This window comes from Chenopodium quinoa, unplaced genomic scaffold (assembly GCF_001683475.1).
Source record: "Chenopodium quinoa cultivar QQ74 unplaced genomic scaffold, ASM168347v1, whole genome shotgun sequence".
In the NCBI taxonomy this organism is placed as follows: Eukaryota; Viridiplantae; Streptophyta; class Magnoliopsida; order Caryophyllales; family Amaranthaceae; genus Chenopodium; species Chenopodium quinoa.
The window spans coordinates 4,440,608-4,455,522 of NW_018742205.1; the positions used below are offsets into that span (position 1 = coordinate 4,440,608).

At 35.1% G+C, this 14,915-nt stretch overlaps 1 pseudogene; it reads right to left on the minus strand.

The window, feature by feature from the left end:
- Window positions 1-3,376: 3,376 nt before the first annotated feature.
- On the minus strand, window positions 3,377-5,623 carry LOC110725778 (annotated as a pseudogene).
- Window positions 5,624-14,915: the final 9,292 nt, after the last annotated feature.

The following is a 14,915-nucleotide window of genomic DNA, read 5'->3' on the forward strand; positions in this document are numbered from 1 at the left end:
CTGCTCTCGAATGCTTCGACCATCTGAACTCAGCCAAGCCGGATGTGTTTTAGAGCCGCCTCCTTGCTGTGTTGCTAGGACTAGGCCGGCTGTCTATAGACATACAAGGGACTTGTTGTTGCGTGCATACACATGGTGGTTGTTTCTTTACAAACAATAGCAATGTGTCGTTTGATTCTTGATGTTTACCCATGATACTATGAAATTTCAAAAGGCACTCATTTTGAGCTTACATGGTGCTTTGGTAAGGATGTCGAGCTGCTCTTCTCAATGGAGCTAACTTTCAAAATTTTATTCGGCCACATGATGTCGTATGATCAGCTTGCCGCTTGTTTTAATTATGTTTTGATCGTGTTGGGCATTATTTAGACCAAAGTGATTCAAGACTCGGCCCTCATTACAAAACATGAAGACCCATATCACCTCACGCATTGCTTGATGTGTTCGCTGTGGATGCCGGATGTATGCAATCAGTCTGATATTTTAGTTTCGACAGACATTTGCTACTGATGAGATCTGAGGAGCTTCCGGTATCTATGAGGATTCGGCCAACTCTCTGGTTGGCCACTTTACATTCAATAACGATAGGGTCGTCATGCGGCCCTCTTACCCCTCCTAGATCTTCTTCAGTGATGACAATCTCAGGAAATGAATATTTGGAGGGCCGTTCTTGGTGAACGGAATTTACATCTAACCGTCTGATATTGTCTTTGTTGCCCCTAATAGTGGGGCCGCCTCCTGAGAAGCCGCCTGCAATGGTGTAGACGACTGCATCATCTGTATCGGAGATGTCGGCCTGTTGATTCTTTTTGGTCGACTGCTTTTTCGAGGAAGTGTTCCCCGTAGATTTCTTGACATAAGTGTCAAGGTCACCTTGCTCAGCCAGGCGGTCCAGATACCGCATGAGACTGATGCATTCATTGGTGTGATGACCAACATCTTCATGATAATCACAGAATTTTTCTTGGTTCCGATTGTTTGCAGAACCCTTCATGGGGACCGGCTTCTCAATTGAGATCCGTCCCTTGATTTCCTTTAGGATAAATTGGCTATCCTTGTTAAACACATACTTTGGGGAGTATGGTTTGAATTCTTTTTTCTTCTTCTGGGATGGCTGTTTAGAGGAATCAGTTGCCCAGACTTCTTTTCTCTTCTCGTCTTTGTTTGACGACTGCTTCTGTCGTCCTTCTCTTTTGTCGGACCTTTTCCCGTCTGACTGTTTTACCGTACTACAAAGATCAGTCGCCTGTATATAGGCTTCCGCTTCAATCAAGGCCTCTTGAAGAGTCGCCACCCTCTTTCAGACCAAATCAAATTTGAAGGTCGACCCGTCTTTGAGACCTCTGAAAAAGTCAGTATAGGCTACTTCATCCGGTAACCCTTGAATCTGTATTCTCATCAGGTTAAATCGCCTGATGTAAGAACGAAGCCCCTCCTTCTCGCCCTGCTGAATTGTTCCTAAATCAAGGGTCGTCTTCTTCGCAGGGATGTTCATGGCGAAGTTGGAGGTGAATCAGTAAGCAAGCGTCTTGAAGTTATTTACACAACCAGTCGGCAGGTTGCCGAACCATTGTTGTGCGATTCCTTTGAGAGTCGCTGGGAAACACTTGCACCAAGTGGGATCATCCAACCCTTGAAGGTACATCAGGTTGGTGAATGCCATCAGATGGTCTTCTGGGTTAGTAGTGCCGTAATAGGCGCCTACTAATACATTTTTCACTTTGGTCGGCTGAGCGGCTTCAGTAATTTCCTTGGAGAAGGCCGACGGCTGTTCACCAAGTCTAAGCAACCGTAGCTGCCAGTCCATAGGTTGGACATTTTTTGCTGCATGTCCACCAAACGGAGGTGGCTGTAAAAAATATTGTTGTTGCGGTACAAACGGTAAATTTGGTACCGCCTGGTCGCTATGAAAGCCGGACTGACGGGAGGTGCCGCCTGACTGACCCTCATGATACGACTGAGTATGCCTCATCGAGGTAATTCGCAGACTGTCTTGGAAGTTTGAAGTAGAGGCCGACTCTGACAATCGGTCACTCTTCTTCTGCTCTAACAGTAGCCGAGCGTCTGTGTATGTTTTCCTCGACCCGTCCGCCTGAATATGACGAACAGGTTTCCTATTTCCTGGAGTAGGAAAACGGTATTTCGTGAAATCAAGGGCAGGTGGCTCCCACTTCCTAGATTTAGGATGAGGGGTCGCCTCTCGCCCTTGAACTGGCTTCCTCTTCCATGAAGTGGAGGGTTTCTTAGCCGACTGCTCCTTGTCCAGAGCAGGCGGCTTCTTGTTGATCAACTCTTGAATTTCTCCCTTGAAGTCCCTCATGAAGGTCATGAGTTCGTTCCTTGTGATGGGAGCAGACCCATCAGTTGGCTGCTGCCGAACAGGCGGTGCGCCTACTGGCTCGCTTCCAGTTTGAAGATGTTCTCGTTCCCTCCTTTCGGTATGACGGGTACGTCGGGCCCTTAGGGTCCCGTCTGAAGCTGTGTGAGCTTCAACTTCAAATTCATTCTCAGTATCGTGATCCGAATGAACTAGAGGATCGTCCAGGGGACGTCTCTCTTCAGGAGCCGGTACAAACGTGGGTGCCATCTCAGAAGTACTCTCCCCACAGACGGCGCCAAAATGTTTCGGGGTTTTCTGATGTCCTGCGGGAGAGTTACAATTCCGGGACTGGTATCCTTGCGCCTGTACCTGCAAAACAACGGAGACTCCTTGTGGTGGGAGCTCCGCCTCCAACGGTCAAGTTAGTACTTGTTTGAGGAGTAATAAATGCGGAAAGTAAAGGTGGGAGATCTGGTTCCTCTAGGGGAGGAGTGATCAATGTGTTTAGACTTCTCTAGGTGAGAGTCATCAATTGTTGAATCCCCTTTAATGAGGATTAATTAAGTATTTATAGTCTTGAGAAGCGTGTCAATCCTAGGTTTAGGTTAACCAGGGAAAATTGGGCTTCTCTCGGACTTTGGGCCTTGGTGGCCATTTTGCCTATTTGGCATATGGGAGGCCACGTGGCGTGGCCTGATTAGTCCATGTTGGACCTCTTAGGGTGACAAATGGCGGACGCTGATTGGCCCACGTGGTGGACACGTGGCAGGTCCGGATTGGTCCATTTGTCATGGGTAATTTTTACCCTAAACAATAACCACTCAAGATAGTATTAAATTATTAACGGTATGAAACATGATGTATCAAAAGGCATGCTCGTATGTAAACTCCAAATGTATGTTGCAATTCTTTGGAAAGGCAAATCAAATATAGAATTTTAACTTTTTCCTTATCCACACTACATCACCAACTCAAAATATACCGAGCAAGAATAACCTAATACTTAAGTGTGATTTGGTTGCTATGGGAATTTACTTCCCATAGAAATTTATATTTCATGAGAATTAAATTCCTACATCAAATTCATGGAAATTGCATAAAGTTGTTCGGTTGACATGAAGGAAGTTGTAAATCATGAGAATTTTGACTTACCAAGGGGGAGTTGGGTAATTAACTTCCCATGTTTTGTGGGAAGTCACGATTCTCATGAATTTGCAATTCTCTCATTTATACTTTTTTATTGTCAACCAAACAACCCTGTCATTTTCAAATTCCCATAATTTTTCACTTCCCTCTTTTTCTTTGTGCAACCAAACAAGTCCTTATTCCATAAAAAAAAAAAAAATATTCAATATTGTTTAAAAAAAAAATTCAATGCATATAAGGGGGTGGGAGAAATTGGGAATTGTCTAGTACCCATTAGGCCCATTACAATGTATTTGGATCCACTACAAATCTATAGTCTACATTTGGTAAAAGCCCAAAATACAAGCACACAACTCATCTAGAAAATTTTAGTGATGATTAATCTTGACTTTACTTGTAGGCCTTTGCCCTAATGGAGGAATGCATTGACTGTAAAATTGGCTATAATCCTTAAGCCTCTTATATAATTGAGGCCTCTCTTCATCAACTAGTTTATCTAGTGGCCCGATTTTTTTTCCCTACTTGGCTTGAAAAGCATGGCTAAGGAGATCCGATCATATTGTGGGTTTACCACTATCTTATGGGTCGGACTTTTAAAAATATCGTTACTTGTTATTTGCAAATATAAACAACATACTTGAATCTCATGTGTGTTTTTAATTTTAAACGAAAAAAGTAAATTAATACGAAAAAAGAGATTATTACCTCCATTTGATCACCAACAAGAATGGTGAGGGCTTGAGGAATGATAGGAACACGAAACCAAGTATTGTCTTTGTTGACTTGAAGACCTTCAACCTCTTTGTCTAGCAAGAGCATGGTAATGTATGTTCCATCTCCATGAGGTTTAAGTCCAACAACTTGATCCGACATCGGGCATCGAGGGTAGAAGTTGAATCGTGCAAATGTCATATCTTTATTTTCATCTCCCCATAATTCAAGAAAACTCTTGTCTTCTATATTCAAGGAACTTGCCATGGCTTTTAAGAGCATCTCTAGTATCATCCGGTTCCCTTTTGAATATTCATCCAAGATTGTCCTGTAATTTATTTACTAGTAGTTATCAATTTATGAAATTGTTAAAAATAATTTATACAAACCATTTTCTACCTTAAATAATATCTTTGGCATATGATAACACCACCTAGATACAAACTTAGGCCCTGTTCACTTCACCTTATTTTTGCTGAAGAGAAATTATTGTTGCTGAATTGAAATTATTTTACTGATACCCTATTATATTACTATTTTGGAGTTACTGATTTTTATTGAACTGAATTGATTTTTACTAAACTGAAATTATGTTTGCTTGACTGAACTTATTTTTCAAAACTGTATTTATTTCTATTCAGTCGGAATTATTTTTAGTAAATTTTTTTTTTTAAGGTGAAGTGAATAGGACATGAACCCTAGCTACCAAATCCATTCATAGAAATTCCTCAAAAAAAATAAAAATCCATTCATAAAATGTTACCTTAATTGTTGGGGATTTCGGGCCAAAATTGAAGTTGGCGATCGTCCTAGGGATAAACTTGGAGATGAAGCTTATCATTCCAATTGAGACTTCCACGTTGAACAGCATTTGTATTTCCATAACCTTCCAATAAGTCATCTCCTTTGGAGGAGTACTTTTCCTTTTCTTCAAGAGGTAGTTTGAAGAACTGCTTGCTCATTTCTCGTACCTCGACTAGCAATGAAAGTGGCATGCCATGAATCACTAGCTATAACATACACCCACAAAATAATACTATTAATTAAGGTGATTAAAGTGGTAATTGGATGGAAAGTCGCCTAGAGGATTCTAAACATAAATCAAAAATCGACCAATGAAAATTGAGTATAGTAATAGTCATTTTAAAGATGACTACTATAAAAATTTCAATATATAGCATAAGTGCAGGTTATGAGATTAAAGGAAGGGCAAACAAACCTGAACACAACCCCAAGAAGTAAGAGCAGAGCGATGCGAAGGTTTGCAAGCTCGTCATCTGGGTAAGACGACGAAGAGAGGAGAGAGAAATCGATCGTCGGAGCATCCATCAAAGGTGGAAGGCCATTGCTATTAGCAGCTTGGTAGTCATCCTTGTGCTGTATGTAGCATTTTGGCACACCGCCACTTTGTATTATATCCTGCACCGGCTTATGAGTAGGTGCCATTATATTGCTTCAACGTTTATATTTCTTACAAAATATTTATTTATGCAAATGGACTTACGGAGTATATATATATAGGACTATAAAGTATGTCTGTATATATGATTATTAACAAAGGTAAGGGTATGTGGTACGTTAAGAGGCCACGTTCAGCTTATATAATATGGCTGATCATTAATTTTAGCACGATATATTAGCAAAAATGGGCATCATCTTAGTTTAAAAAAATTCCCATTCTTCAAACCATGATAGTTTTAATAAATCGAATCCAAAATAAGACAATTATTTAAAAAAAAAAAAAAAAAAAAAAAAAAACATAACTATTTCAATTATTCACATCAATCACATAAAATGAAAACAATAAAATATTACAAATAATAAAATAAAAAGGCAACAAACACTAGTCTAGAGATCAATTCAATTATTTTTACAGAAATAATGGTATTATTGGTAGGGCTAGGGTAGATTGTCCCTGCCACTTTTTGTTAAGTTGTAATGATTGCAATTAAATAGTAATACTCCATATGCGTAAACTAAATGGATAGAGCAGACGAGTACACGTATACAGGTAATATAGTAAGGGACTGAGGAGTAATAAAAATTAAAATTGAAAAAACATAAATAATTAGACGTATTGTTGTAGGAGGTATGATATTTACAAATGACATAATGTAGTTGTTCCATTATTACCCTCATTGTAAGGGTAATAGTTACACACTCCCTTAATAGTGTAACTATTTCCCCTAAAAATGAGCCTCTTTCTTCACCTCATATCTCACCATCACTACATATTTTTTCTTACAAGCACACCATCACTATCTCCTCCTTCTCTATTTACTTTCATTTTGCTTAGTTTGATTATTATTACCCTAGTAATACATTTCCCTCGATCCAAGCATGCCCTAAGGAGTAAAATTTACCATACAAATTCAATAAATCATTCAAATAAAATTAGGCTATTTTGTCAAAGAAATTTTAATTGGTAAAGGAGGTAAGAGAATCCCTACCCTCCAAGTACTCTCACTTGGTAAGATTCGAACCCCAAATCTTTAGGATTTGAGGCAAGAACCTTAACAAGTAATCCAAGTATCCAACACTTTGTTGGTGTCTATTTTGTCATTACTCATTAACTACATTATACCTTCACAAATCATATAAGAGTATAATTTTAATTAAATAATTACCTTTTCAATGGCAAATACTTATACGAAGTATTAGCTATATATATTTTATACATTACCTAATAAGAAATCCATTTCCGATCCTTCAGTACTATAAAGTATTGTATCGGTACTTACGCCTAAATTCTAATTAGTACTAATTACAAATTCATTTGGTTACGTACTTATTAATTTATTATTTAAGCAACTAAGCATTACTTAGTACCACTTAATATTTGTTGGCACCAAATTATATTGAATCGAATTAATTTAGTGTGTAGGTAGGAGCTAGCCCAAGTTTACCATCTAAATAAACTTTAGGCATTTATCTAATGGCAATTTTGTAAATAAATTAAAAGTGTCATGATATCTATGCTACATTGATAAAAAATACTAATTTTTCCTCTTTTTAAACACGAAAAATTAGTTTTAATAAGCAAAAATAGAAATTAACAACCTCACCTTTGTTATTGCTGCTCAAAACAATCTCCATCTTTTCGAATTCTGGAAATAATCTCACATCTAACCTTAGCTGCTCAAAATGGTCCCTTTTACCTACAACCTATTTAACAGGTTAATTTTTGTTTTCCTTTAATCTCTCTCCTTCGTCCAACATACCCCTCTCTTCCATGGTTGTTCACCATGAGCACTACCCCACCATAACTTGCACCATCCCACCACCCCCTCCCAGTGGCGGAGCCAGGATTTCAAGGATGGTAGGGCACCACCGAATACAAACTAATCGATAACAAAATAATCCAATATAATCACATTGTAATAGAAATAAGATAATATAAACCAAATTTGTCAAATAAACCAACAATTTCACCTACTCAAGTCTAAATATAGACATAACAATTCTTATAAACCATACCACAATATCACTAGTTCTCAACCAAAAGAACTTAATTTTTGCAATTTAGCAAGTAACATAAGAACAAAGCAATAAAATCACAATTTGTCAATTCACAATTTAACAAGTATAGCAAATTAGCATTTAGCAACTTACATAAGCTACATTCTAAATCTTAATAGTCTTTAAAATAATTTATGCAATTAATTGAAGATTAACACCCAAAATTCAAAGAAATAATTTAATTCAAGACAAAATTGTAAAAATCTAAATCCTAGATTATAGGAAAAAATTTCAAAAAAAAAGTTTTAAATGCACCATTTTACGAAAGAAAAAAAAAAAACAAACTTTTAAAAGCTTTATCATAAAATAAAAATAAAAAATAAAAACCGAAGTTAAAAAAATTTTGTTCAAAGAAACCTAGTATCACTAATTAACTTAATTTACCTCTAATCTCTTTTAATAATTACTCTCTAACTCTCACTTAACTATTTAATAATTAAACTAATTTATAAATTAAAAATAAATAAAACCACCACCACTCTAACAACTCAGCCACCTTCCTTTCTCTCCCCTTCCCCTGGCAGCCGCTCCACCACCGGTGACCCAACTCCACTACTGCTACGACCTCCTTCCCTTTCCCCCTTACCACCTCAGCCACGAAAACCACCTCCAAATGGCCTGACCCTCACCTACGACCAACCCCCTCTCAAACCCTAACCCGACAACCTTCCTACCCACCACCTCAGCCGCGAAAACCACCCCAGCCACACCCACTCGACCGACATTCCTGAAATACCACCGCCCACAGACATCTACCTCGACCTCGACGAGGGGAGGGACTGTGTTTTCTTTTTCTTCCTCCCTCTTCTACTTCACATTTTCCCCCGTATTCAACCACCATCAACATTCAACCATTTAAAATCATTCAATTTTTCAATTTTGAAAAAGATAAAATGAGTGAGGAAACTAAGCCAACAATAGACGCTGGAAAACATGGCGCCGAAGATTGAAAACCGCCATTGACGGGGTTGATTTGCTTAATTTGTGGAATTTGTTGTTGATTTGCTCCTTTTTTTGCTTTAGGTTTTGATAATTTTAAGGTGGGTCACCGGAGGTGGAGGGTTTAAGGCGGCGGCTGAGTTGGGGGAGGGGGTTGCTGCCAGGTAGGGGGAAAGGGAGGAGGGTGGCTGGTGGTTAGAGTGGTGGTGGTATTTTTTTTTTTTAATTTATATATTAAATAGTTAAGTGATAGTTAGAGAATAATTAGAAGATATTAAAGGTTAATTAAGTTAATTAGTGATACTAGGTTTCTTTGAACAAAAACTTTTTAACTTCGAGTTTTTTTTACGATAAAGCTTTTAAAAGGTTTTTTTTTCACAAAATGGTGCATTTAAAAGATTTTTTTTTGACAAATTTGCCTAGATTATAAACATGACATTGAACATTTTTTTTTGGTATGTAAAAAACTACAATGCTACTGTATTAAAAAGGTTTTTGAGGAGAGAGAATGAGGGAGAAAGCTTTTCTTTTTTCTTTTTTTAATTGTATTCGCCTACTCATGTGAAATTGGAGTACTTCTGAGGAGAGAATGAGAGAAAAGTACTAAGCCACTGACAGTGTTGCAGGAACATTACACAGATTATTTATAAATGGCTATTTCACCAAATGCCACTGAGCACTTTAATAATTCACCAAATGCCATCAAGGTTTTTAAAATTTAGCAAATGCCATCGAGTTTTTAAAAACTTCACTGAGTGCCATTAATGACTAACAGACGTCAACTCCGTTAGTCATTAGGATTAAATCATGATACATGTCATGATATGATTGATTCATTTTAATAATTTATTTTAATTAATAAAAATAACTTTTTTTTCTCGATTTTCGTGATGAAAATTGTTTGGGTAAAGTTTTGGGGGTTATTTTGACCCTTGGGTTCAAATTATCAAATTAAGCTCCAAATTAGCAAAAATATAATGTAAATGCCCCGTTTTGTGTGTCGAAAAATATCTCGATTAGCGAGTCATTATTTTTTAACCATGAAAATTGATCGGGTAAGGTTTTGTAGGACATTTTGACCCTTTATGGATTCAAATTAAGCTCGCATTTAGCAAAAAAATAACATAAATTCCCCGTTTTGTGTGTCAAGAAATATCTCAATGCGTGTCGGTTTTTTTAACCATGTAAATTGTCTAGGTAAGGTTTTAGCGGTCATTTGGGCTCTTTATGGGTCCAAAATAAGCTCAAAAATATTGTATATGCCCTGTTTGCGTGTTAAGATTGTAAATTTTTTTACCTTAAATAATGCAAAACGGGGCATTTACGTTAATTTTTTGCCTAATATGAGCTTAAATTAGACTCTTAAATAGTCAAAATGATCCCCAAAACCTTATCCAGTCAATTTTAATGATTAAAAAAGCGACACGCTAATCGAGATATTTCTTGACATGCAAAACGGGGCATTTACATATTTTTTTTTTGCCAATTTCGAGCTTAATTTGAAACCATAAAGGATCAAAATAACCTCGTAAACATTACTCGATCAATTTTCATGGTTATAAATAATGATTCGCTAATCGAGATATTTTTCGACACACAAAACGGGGGATTTACGTTATTTTTTTTGCTACTTTTGAGCTTAATTTGAACCCATAAAGGGTCAAAATAACCCCCAAAACTTTACCCGAACAATTTTTGTCACGAAAATCGAGAAAAATTTTATTTTTATTAATTAAAATAAATTGTCAAAATGAACTAATCATATCATGACATGTGTCACGATTAAATCCTAATGACTACAAAGTTAACGATCGTTAATCATTAATGGCACTCGGTGAATTTTGTAAAATCTCAGTGACATTTCGTGAATTTTGAAAATTTTAATGGTATTTGGTGAATTATTAAAGTGCTTAGTGGCATTTGGTGAAATAGCCGATTTATAAACTTAGTATGTAATTTTTTTTGTATTAAAAAAAACCTAATTTATTTTTAAAAAGTTGGTAGGGCACGTGCCCTGGTCCTATACTACCTTCGTCGCTGCCCCCTCCCCCTTCCTTAAATCAATCCCCTCCTCTTTTCCCCACCTCAAAACCCGCCTCCCCCAAAACCCTCACCGGAAAGTCCAAAACAGTATGTTTTTGTTAGATTACAGCAAAAACTGTGGCTTTTTGTTATCAATGGCGCGACTCGGGGAAGAGGAAGGGGAAAGGCTCGTTTTGGGTGGAAATTTGGGTGGCATGATTTTGGGTCACTTTCTCTCTCCTCTTTCTTCGTTCTACTTGTTCAATTCTTAAGAGACAAACAAACCTTCGAAACCCATGTTGGGGATAAGGTGTTCTGGTTCAAATTTGATTTGATAATATTCTGGTGCTCTTCGAATAAGGTGTGGGGATGTCGGGATGGGGGACGTCGGACGTCGGCGGGGAGAGGGGGACGCCGGACTGGCAGTGGAGGGGAAGGGGGTGGGGGTGGTTGGGCTTGTAGGGAGGGATGTGTTTTAATTTTTGAAAAGATTTAATTATTAAAAAATGTTAAAAATTAACCATAGCTAATGATTTTAGTTAAAATAGTTATTATCATTGGTAATCAATAATACAATGTTACCAAAGATTGATTTTTTTACAATTCACCATTGAGAAAAATAAAAAATTTGATGTTACCAAAGAATATTTCCCAAAATAAAAATCAAAATTGGTCTCAACATTCTGAACTATTGCTTAAGTGCACCCAGAACCCAATAATTTCCGTAGTAGGCAAAACACCACATGCTAATGACTTGGGTGCAAAGCACACCTTTAGTGAGTTTTCCGGCTATCATTTTCGCCGGAGCCGGTGAATTAAATTTTTATTTTTCGATTTACGTGTCGAAAAATATTTCATAAAGATTTCGGGGATAGTTTTGACCCTTAACATTTTAAATTGAGCTCGAGATAAGCAAAACAATAGCGTATATGTTAGTTGTAGGGATAGATGTTAGCTGCCAATTAAATAGTAGATGGTAATCTAGTAGAGGTCAGCCGTCAAGGTAGTTATTCACTTGTTCATATTATGAGTTTTAGTAAAATTAGTTGTTGAAACTATAAAAACAATTATTATTATTAATATTATTAAACAATTATTATTATTTTCTTATTATTATTATTATTATTATTATGTTATGTTATGAAATATTTGTAGATATCCATTATCCTCCTTGTATTATTTCGGAATATTCTAGATCTAGGGTTTATATTCTTATCCAATCAAACCCTAATTATATTGTATGTATATATATATATACCCAATCATATGGAATAAAGATATACATATCAATTCTCTCTCAATCTCTTATGTTTCTCCTTATTTCACAACACATTATCAGCACCAATCTCTAGCCAATTGAGCATACAATACGATGAGCCCTGCACGTTTGATTATAGTCATATCTCAAGGATAAACAAAGGTACGCATATACTCCATATTATTCTTAGTTATTAATTAGTTTTCCATATCACGACAACCGATAATTCGTCTAAGAAATTTTGATGCACTAAGAATCTATGATTCAATCTGCCTAACTTGTTTTAATTTTTTTTTAGTACTATAGTTTGTATTAATAAAGTCACTATTCGTTACACTTTCTTTGCATAATGCTATTATTTATTTGGATAATTGAATTGATTAAATCAATAGTTTTGGATCATGTAGCTTACTTTTGCGATTGATCAAATAAATGACATAATTATTGGTCTTATATATTGATACTAGATGGTGTGTTTATCTCATTACCCACTAAAATCTTGCATCATTAGATTTTTTTTTTTTTTTTATCATCCGTGTCATCATGTTTATGCATGTATGTAATTGAATTTCTCTTTACTTGCATGTGATTACCATCTACTTTGTTTACTTGATGCATACCTTTTATAAATTTGATCAATGATTTGTATGGTTATAATTTACACATAATTACTTCCTTAATGTTTGATCAATGATTTGTATGGTTATATCGAAACCCTAACGCACTGATGTATTCTAATTAGCATTCTCTTACAACTTTATTAAAATCCCAAATCACTAGTTATCAAGAAATATTTTATTGTAGTGTTTATTGGTTTAGTATTAAGAAAAACTTGATTTTGGGAGTCGCCATTATTGTGCCGAAAGGTGTGTAATTAACCTCACAATCGTATTATTGTTTTTAATTTAGTCATATTTGTATTTTGAAAACCGCAAGTCATTGATTTAATTATAAGAATAAAATAGTGGTACGGTGTTTGAGACTAAGTCATTTATTGGAGCCTCAAGCCTATTGAAGTTTATTTAATCATACATGAACTTTTGTTGTATATGTTGACACTCACATAGAAGTCGGTTTAAGTTTATCTTTAAAGTGTCATAAAATTGAATTGTTATTTCTCCCTAGTCTAGTTGGCATGCAATGGATTTGTTGAGAATGGAGTAAGAGCAAAGCGTTTTTGAAAGAATTCTTATTGACATTGCATCATGGGATATTATAATGTTTAATAATTAAGACCTAAAATAATTTGTTATGTTGTTATGTTACTTGTACACAGTATATTGTTGCATTAGTTGATTAAAAGTCAAATGTGTATGAGGTTCATAATCTTTAATAATTGTTCCTAGTTGATTGTTTAGAGGAAATGTGTGATATTAGTTTTCCAATTAAGCTCATTAGAAATTACTGTTGTAGTTTTTTTATGAAATTCATAAATTGAGACTTTATACGAGTACTATTTAGTTATTGAGGTGCTTGACCTTGATTATCAAAATTTTAAGTTATTATAAAAAATATCTGTAGGTGTTTTGGTAGAAGATATTTAATTGTGATCTATAGTCATAGTAAGTAGTCAAGTAGTTAAGTGTACTGTTGGATTAATTTATAAGAGAGACTCGTAATTGCATATAACTTGGAGCTCCTTAAATTTGTGAAGGAGAATAATTAAAATTGGCTTCTAGTATTTACTTTATTCATGAAACATTCACGTATTTTGCTTTTGATATGATGTTTTATACACGATAAGCGTCTAAATGTGTGCCAATAAGTTATTTATATAAACTTTCATGTGAATCCTTTATTTCCCACTCTGATAATTTTGCTAAGAGATGCTTTGATCAACTTGATTTTACTATTCTATAGTACTAATACTATTATATTTTGTTAATTAAACTCAAAATTTTTCAGCCTTTCTTCTTCTTGAAAATACATATCATCAAAGGTTTGTGCTGCTGAAATACACACATATGTAACAGTATTTTGTCAAGCCACTATATATAGGAGCAAATGAGGAAACAAGTCAAATAATACAAGTCTTAATATTGGACCATTGAAGTGCCACAAACCCTTAGTATTTAGCACAAAGAAATTATTTGTATATCACCCGTATTTCTAAGTTTGATGCCTAGATACCCCCAATATTCTCTTAAATTATAATGAGACACATGAGAAAGATTTTTAAATTATGAATGATTAATATCTTGTTTATTAGATATATATTATATATGCAGCGAACTATTTTTATTAAATAAATAAAAACAATAATTGACGTTTACATTGTACTAGATATACCATTCCCGGAAGTGAATGAGATTTTGTATGATTAAAAGGATAACAAGCTTGTTTGCATGATAATTTCTTTGGTCAATTTTTTTTTTCTACCAACCCTTGTCCCTTGTTCAAGTGTAAGGAAGCAAATTATTTTTGCCAACGAGACACAAGGTAGGTTGATTGCATGATGATTTCTTGATTATAATTCATTAAAAAGTTTATAAGAATTGCAAACATAATTTTAACTGAGAAACAATCTATATGAGTTTAAGGAATTTAACATGACATTGTGAGCTACTTAAATTACATGATCAATATTTTTATTATGACCATAGTTTTAAGAATTTTCAATTAATATAACCGGGCAAGAGGAACACGTAAGAGTTTTATAAGAATAAGTTTACTTTGCTTGATACATGACATTGCCAAAATAATTTATTGCTTAAAATGTGCAAAGGGATTTTAAAGGCTGTCGGATTAATTTCATACCCCCATATGCAAGGATTAGGGGGAGATAGCATTTATTTCATTATTATATGTAATCCTTGCACATGAATAATAAGATACATTGATGTTCAGTTTGGTACACACATTAGCTTAAATAAATATCAATGATTTATTAATAAAAGATGGTCACATAATTATTAAATATTTAGAATAACATCATCTTGAAGATAGATGTGAATAAATGGCATTGATTGTATACCAGTTGTAAATTTTTCAATTAAATTT